The following is an 8386-nucleotide window of genomic DNA, read 5'->3' on the forward strand; positions in this document are numbered from 1 at the left end:
GAACGCTCACTGACATTTACCCTATCCGAAAGTCTGATAAACGCCGGAAAAATGACTAAGTCCAAAAAAAAAATGTTTTCAACTTTTTTCAATTTTACCCCCGTGGGATATATATTCTACCCACACACATTTGGAACTCTCCTGGGGTACCCTCACACATATTATTCCCTCATTTAGTGGATATTTTCGCAAAAAAGTGAAATTTTCAAAAATCCAGAAAATTAGCTGAAAAAGACTTAATAACAAGGACTCATTGGGCGAATCGCTCTGGAACTGAAATCGGAACGCTCACTGACATTTCCCCTATCTGAAAGTCTGATAAACGACAGAAAAATGACTAAGTCCAAAAAAAAATTTTTTTCAACTTTTTTGAATTTTACCCCCGCTGGATATATATTCTACCCACACACATTTGGAACTCTCCTGGGGTACCCTCACACATATTATTCCCTCATTTAGTGGATATTTTCACAAAAAAGTGAAATTTTCAAAAATCCAGAAAGTTGACTGAAAACGACTAAATATTAAAGGACTCATGGAGCGAAACGCTCTGGAACTGAAATCGGAACGCTCACTGACATTTGCCCTATCTGAAAGTCTGATAAACACTGGAAAAATGACTAAGTCCAAAAAAAAAATATTTTCAACTTTTTTCAATTTTACCCCCGTGGGATATATATTCTACCCACACACATTTGGAACTCTCCTGGGGTACCCTCACACATATTATTCCCTCATTTAGTGGATATTTTCACAAAAAAGTGAAATTTTCAAAAATCCAGAAAATTAGCTGAAAAAGACTAAATAACAAGGACTCATTGGGTGAATCGCTCTGGAACTGAAATTGGAATGCTCACTGACATTTCCCCTATCTGAAAGTCTGATAAACGCCAGAAAAATGACTAAGTCCAAAAAAAATTTTTTTTCCACTTTTTTGAATTTTACCCCCGCTGGATATATATTCTACCCACACACATTTGGAACTCTCCTGGGGTACCCTCACACATATTATTCCCTCATTTAGTGGATATTTTCACAAAAAAGTGAAATTTTCAAAAATCCAGAAAATTAGCTGAAAAAGACTAAATAACAAGGACTCATTAGGCGAATCGCTCTGGAACTGAAATCGGAACGCTCACTGACATTTCCCCTATCTGAAAGTCTGATAAACGCCGGAAAAATGACTAAGTCCAAAAAAAAAAATGTTCAACTTTTTTCAATTTTACTCCCGTGGGATATATATTCTTCCCACACACATTTGGAACTCTCCTGGGGTACCCTCACACATATTCCCTCATTTAGTGGATATTTTCACAAAAAAGTGAAATTTTCAAAAATCCAGAAAATTAGCTGAAAAAGACTAAATAACAAGGACTCATTGGGCGAATCACTCTGGAACTGAAATCGGAACGCTCACTGACATTTCCCCTATCTGAAAGTCTGATAAACGCAAGAAAAATGACTAAGTCCCAAATAAAAAATTTTTAAACTTTTTTCAATTTTACCCCAGTAGGATATATATTCTACCCACACACATTTGGAACTCTCCTGGGGTGCCCTCACACATATTATTCCCTCATTTAGTGGATATTTTCACAAAAAAGTGAAATTTTCAAAAATCCAGAAAGTTGACTGAAAATGACTAAATATTAAAGGACTCATTGAGCGAATCGCTCTGGAACTGAAATCGGAACGCTCACTGAGATTTGCCCTATCTGAAAGTCTGATAAACGCCGGAAAAATGACTAAGTCCAAAAAAAAAATATTTTCAACTTTTTTCAATTTTACCCCCGTGGGATATATATTCTACCCACACACATTTGTAAGTCTCCTGGGATACCCTCACAAATATTATTCCCTCATTTAGTGGATATTTTCACAAAAAAGTGAAATTTTCCAAAATCCAGAAAGTTGACTGAAAACGACTAAATAACAAGGACTCATTGGGCGAATCGCTCTGGAACTGAAATCGGAACGCTCACTGACATTTGCCCTATCTGAAAATCTGATAAATGCCGGAAAAATGACTAAGTCCAAAAAAAAAATGTTTTCAACTTTTTTCAATTTTACCCCCGTGGGATATATATTCTACCCACAAACATTTGGAACTCTCCTGGTTTACCCTCACACATATTATTCCATCATTTAGTCTATATTTTCACAAAAAAGTGAAATTTTCAAAAATCCAAAATATTGGCTGAGAACGACTAAATATCAAGGACTCATTGGGCGAATCGCTCTGGCACTGAAATCGGAACGCTCACTGACATTTGCCCTATCTGAAAGTCTGATAAACGCCAGAAAAATGATTAAGTCCCAAAAAATTTTTTTTCAATTTTACCCCTGTAGGATATATATTCTACCCACACACATTTGGAACTCTCCTGGGGTACCCTCACACATATTATTCACTCATTTAGTGGATATTTTCACAAAAAAGGGAAATTTTCAAAAATCCAGAAAGCTCACTGAAAACGACTAATTATTAAAGGACTCATTGGGCGAATCGCTCTGGAACTGAAATCGGAACGCTCACTGACATTTACCCTATCCGAAAGTCTGATAAATACCGGAAAAATGACTAAGTCCAAAAAAAAAATGTTTTCAACTTTTTTCAATTTTACCCCCGTGGGATATATATTCTACCCACACACATTTGGAAATCTCCTGGGGTACCCTCACACATATTATTCCCTCATTTAGTGGATATTTTCACAAAAAAGTGAAATTTTCAAAAATCCAGAAAATTAGCTGAAAAAGACTAAATAACAAGGACTCATTAGGCGAATCGCTCTGGAACTGAAATCGGAACGCTCACTGACATTTCCCCTATCTGAAAGTCTGATAAACGCCGGAAAAATGACTAAGTCCAAAAAAAAAAATGTTCAACTTTTTTCAATTTTACTCCCGTGGGATATATATTCTTCCCACACACATTTGGAACTCTCCTGGGGTACCCTCACACATATTCCCTCATTTAGTGGATATTTTCACAAAAAAGTGAAATTTTCAAAAATCCAGAAAATTAGCTGAAAAAGACTAAATAACAAGGACTCATTGGGCGAATCACTCTGGAACTGAAATCGGAACGCTCACTGACATTTCCCCTATCTGAAAGTCTGATAAACGCAAGAAAAATGACTAAGTCCCCAAAAAAAAATTTTAAAACTTTTTTCAATTTTACCCCAGTAGGATATATATTCTACCCACACACATTTGGAACTCTCCTGGGGTGCCCTCACACATATTATTCCCTCATTTAGTGGATATTTTCACAAAAAAGTGAAATTTTCAAAAATCCAGAAAGTTGACTGAAAATGACTAAATATTAAAGGACTCATTGAGCGAATCGCTCTGGAACTGAAATCGGAACGCTCACTGAGATTTGCCCTATCTGAAAGTCTGATAAACGCCGGAAAAATGACTAAGTCCAAAAAAAAAATATTTTCAACTTTTTTCAATTTTACCCCCGTGGGATATATATTCTACCCACACACATTTGTAAGTCTCCTGGGACACCCTCACAAATATTATTCCCTCATTTAGTGGATATTTTCACAAAAAAGTGAAATTTTCAAAAATCCAGAAAGTTGACTGAAAACGACTAAATAACAAGGACTCATTGGGCGAATCGCTCTGGAACTGAAATCGGAACGCTCACTGACATTTGCCCTATCTGAAAATCTGATAAATGACGGAAAAATGACTAAGTCCAACAAAAAAATGTTTTCAACTTTTTTCAATTTTACCCCCGTGGGATATATATTCTACCCACAAACATTTGGAACTCTCCTGGTTTACCCTCACACATAGTATTCCATCATTTAGTCTATATTTTCACAAAAAAGTGAAATTTTCAAAAATCCAAAATATTGGCTGAGAACGACTAAATATCAAGGACTCATTGGGCGAATCGCTCTGGCACTGAAATCGGAACGCTCACTGACATTTGCCCTATCTGAAAGTCTGATAAACGCCAGAAAAATGATTAAGTCCCAAAAAATTTTTTTTCAATTTTACCCCTGTAGGATATATATTCTACCCACACACATTTGGAACTCTCCTGGGGTACCCTCACACATATTATTCACTCATTTAGTGGATATTTTCACAAAAAAGTGAAATTTTCAAAAATCCAGAAAGCTCACTGAAAACGACTAATTATTAAAGGACTCATTGGGCGAATCGCTCTGGAACTGAAATCGGAACGCTCACTGACATTTACCCTATCCGAAAGTCTGATAAATGCCGGAAAAATGACTAAGTCCAAAAAAAAAATGTTTTCAACTTTTTTCAATTTTACCCCCGTGGGATATATATTCTACCCACACACATTTGGAAATCTCCTGGGGTACCCTCACACATATTATTCCCTCATTTAGTGGATATTTTCACAAAAAAGTGAAATTTTCAAAAATCCAGAAAATTAGCTGAAAAAGACTAAATAACAAGGACTCATTAGGCGAATCGCTCTGGAACTGAATTCGGAACGCTCACTGACATTTCCCCTATCTGAAAGTCTGATAAACGCCGGAAAAATGACTAAGTCCAAAAAAAAAAATGTTCAACTTTTTTCAATTTTACTCCCGTGGGATATATATTCTTCCCACACACATTTGGAACTCTCCTGGGGTACCCTCACACATATTCCCTCATTTAGTGGATATTTTCACAAAAAAGTGAAATTTTCAAAAATCCAGAAAATTAGCTGAAAAAGACTAAATAACAAGGACTCATTGGGCGAATCACTCTGGAACTGAAATCGGAACGCTCACTGACATTTCCCCTATCTGAAAGTCTGATAAACGCAAGAAAAATGACTAAGTCCCAAAAAAAAAATTTTTAAACTTTTTTCAATTTTACCCCAGTAGGATATATATTCTACCCACACACATTTGGAACTCTCCTGGGGTGCCCTCACACATATTATTCCCTCATTTAGTGGATATTTTCACAAAAAAGTGAAATTTTCAAAAATCCAGAAAGTTGACTGAAAACGACTAAATAACAAGGACTCATTGGGCGAATCGCTCTGGAACTGAAATCGGAACGCTCACTGACATTTGCCCTATCTGAAAATCTGATAAATGCCGGAAAAATGACTAAGTCCAAAAAAAAAATGTTTTCAACTTTTTTCAATTTTACCCCCGTGGGATATATATTCTACCCACAAACATTTGGAACTCTCCTGGTTTACCCTCACACATATTATTCCATCATTTAGTCTATATTTTCACAAAAAAGTGAAATTTTCAAAAATCCAAAATATTTGCTGAGAACGACTAAATATCAAGGACTCATTGGGCGAATCGCTCTGGCACTGAAATCGGAACGCTCACTGACATTTGCCCTATCTGAAAGTCTGATAAACGCCAGAAAAATGATTAAGTCCCAAAAAATTTTTTTTCAATTTTACCCCTGTAGGATATATATTCTACCCACACACATTTGGAACTCTCCTAGGGTACCCTCACACATATTATTCACTCATTTAGTGGATATTTTCACAAAAAAGTGAAATTTTCAAAAATCCAGAAAGCTCACTGAAAACGACTAATTATTAAAGGACTCATTGGGCGAATCGCTCTGGAACTGAAATCGGAACGCTCACTGACATTTACCCTATCCGAAAGTCTGATAAATGCCGGAAAAATGACTAAGTCCAAAAAAAAAATGTTTTCAACTTTTTTCAATTTTACCCCCGTGGGATATATATTCTACCCACACACATTTGGAAATCTCCTGGGGTACCCTCACACATATTATTCCCTCATTTAGTGGATATTTTCACAAAAAAGTGAAATTTTCAAAAATCCAGAAAATTAGCTGAAAAAGACTAAATAACAGGGACTCATTAGGCGAATCGCTCTGGAACTGAAATCGGAACGCTCACTGACATTTCCCCTATCTGAAAGTCTGATAAACGCCGGAAAAATGACTAAGTCCAAAAAAAAAAATGTTCAACTTTTTTCAATTTTACCCCCGTGGGATATATATTCTTCCCACACACATTTGGAACTCTCCTGGGGTACCCTCACACATATTCCCTCATTTAGTGGATATTTTCACAAAAAAGTGAAATTTTCAAAAATCCAGAAAATTAGCTGAAAAAGACTAAATAACAAGGACTCATTGGGCGAATTGCTCTGGAACTGAAATCGGAACGCTCGCTGACATTTCCCCTATCTGAAAGTCTGATAAACGCAAGAAAAATGACTAAGTCCCAAAAAAAAAATTTTTAAACTTTTTTCAATTTTACCCCAGTAGGATATATATTCTACCCACACACATTTGGAACTCTCCTGAGGTGCCCTCACACATATTATTCCCTCATTTAGTGGATATTTTCACAAAAAAGTGAAATTTTCAAAAATCCAGAAAGTTGACTGAAAATGACTAAATATTAAAGGACTCATTGAGCGAATCGCTCTGGAACTGAAATCGGAACGCTCACTGAGATTTGCCCTATCTGAAAGTCTGATAAACGCCGGAAAAATGACTAAGTCCAAAAAAAAAATATTTTCAACTTTTTTCAATTTTACCCCCGTGGGATATATATTCTACCCACACACATTTGTAAGTCTCCTGGGATACCCTCACAAATATTATTCCCTCATTTAGTGGATATTTTCACAAAAAAGTGAAATTTTCAAAAATCCAGAAAATTTGCTAAAAAAGACTATATAACAAGGACTCATTGGGCGAATCGCTCTGGAATTGAAATTGGAACGCTCACTGACATTTCCCCTATCTGAAAGTCTGATCAATGCCAGAAAAATGACTAAGTCCAAAAAAAAATTTTTTTCAACTTTTTTCAATTTTACCCCCGTGGGATATATATTCTACCCACAAACATTTGGAACTCTCCTGGTTTACCCTCACACATATTATTCCATCATTTAGTCTATATTTTCACAAAAAAGTGAAATTTTCAAAAATCCAAAATATTGGCTGAGAACGACTAAATATCAAGGACTCATTGGGCGAATCGCTCTGGCACTGAAATCGGAACGCTCACTGACATTTGCCCTATCTGAAAGTCTGATAAACGCCAGAAAAATGATTAAGTCCCAAAAAATTTTTTTTCAATTTTACCCCTGTAGGATATGTATTCTACCCACACACATTTGGAACTCTCCTGGGGTACCCTCACACATATTATTCACTCATTTAGTGGATATTTTCACAAAAAAGTGAAATTTTCAAAAATCCAGAAAGCTCACTGCAAACGACTAATTATTAAAGGACTCATTGGGCGAATCGCTCTGGAACTGAAATCGGAACGCTCACTGACATTTACCCTATCCGAAAGTCTGATAAATGCCGGAAAAATGACTAAGTCCAAAAAAAAAATGTTTTCAACTTTTTTCAATTTTACCCCCGTGGGATATATATTCTACCCACACACATTTGGAAATCTCCTGGGGTACCCTCACACATATTATTCCCTCATTTAGTGGATATTTTCACAAAAAAGTGAAATTTTCAAAAATCCAGAAAATTAGCTGAAAAAGACTAAATAGCAAGGACTCATTAGGCGAATCGCTCTGGAACTGAATTCGGAACGCTCACTGACATTTCCCCTATCTGAAAGTCTGATAAACGCCGGAAAAATGACTAAGTCCAAAAAAAAAAATGTTCAACTTTTTTCAATTTTACTCCCGTGGGATATATATTCTTCCCACACACATTTGGAACTCTCCTGGGGTACCCTCACACATATTCCCTCATTTAGTGGATATTTTCACAAAAAAGTGAAATTTTCAAAAATCCAGAAAATTAGCTGAAAAAGACTAAATAACAAGGACTCATTGGGCGAATCACTCTGGAACTGAAATCGGAACGCTCACTGACATTTCCCCTATCTGAAAGTCTGATAAACGCAAGAAAAATGACTAAGTCCCAAAAAAAAAATTTTTAAACTTTTTTCAATTTTACCCCAGTAGGATATATATTCTACCCACACACATTTGGAACTCTCCTGGGGTGCCCTCACACATATTATTCCCTCATTTAGTGGATATTTTCACAAAAAAGTGAAATTTTCAAAAATCCAGAAAGTTGACTGAAAATGACTAAATATTAAAGGACTCATTGAGCGAATCGCTCTGGAACTGAAATCGGAACGCTCACTGAGATTTGCCCTATCTGAAAGTCTGATAAACGCCGGAAAAATGACTAAGTCCAAAAAAAAAATATTTTCAACTTTTTTCAATTTTACCCCCGTGGGATATATATTCTACCCACACACATTTGTAAGTCTCCTGGGATACCCTCACAAATATTATTCCCTCATTTAGTGGATATTTTCACAAAAAAGTGAAATTTTCAAAAATCCAGAAAGTTGACTGAAAACGACTAAATAACAAGGACTCATTGGGCGAAT

The sequence above is a fragment of the Phyllobates terribilis genome, unplaced genomic scaffold, assembly GCF_046119375.1.
Source record: "Phyllobates terribilis strain yellow unplaced genomic scaffold, ASM4611937v1 Scaffold_31__1_contigs__length_13893835, whole genome shotgun sequence".
Classification (NCBI taxonomy): Eukaryota; Metazoa; Chordata; class Amphibia; order Anura; family Dendrobatidae; genus Phyllobates; species Phyllobates terribilis.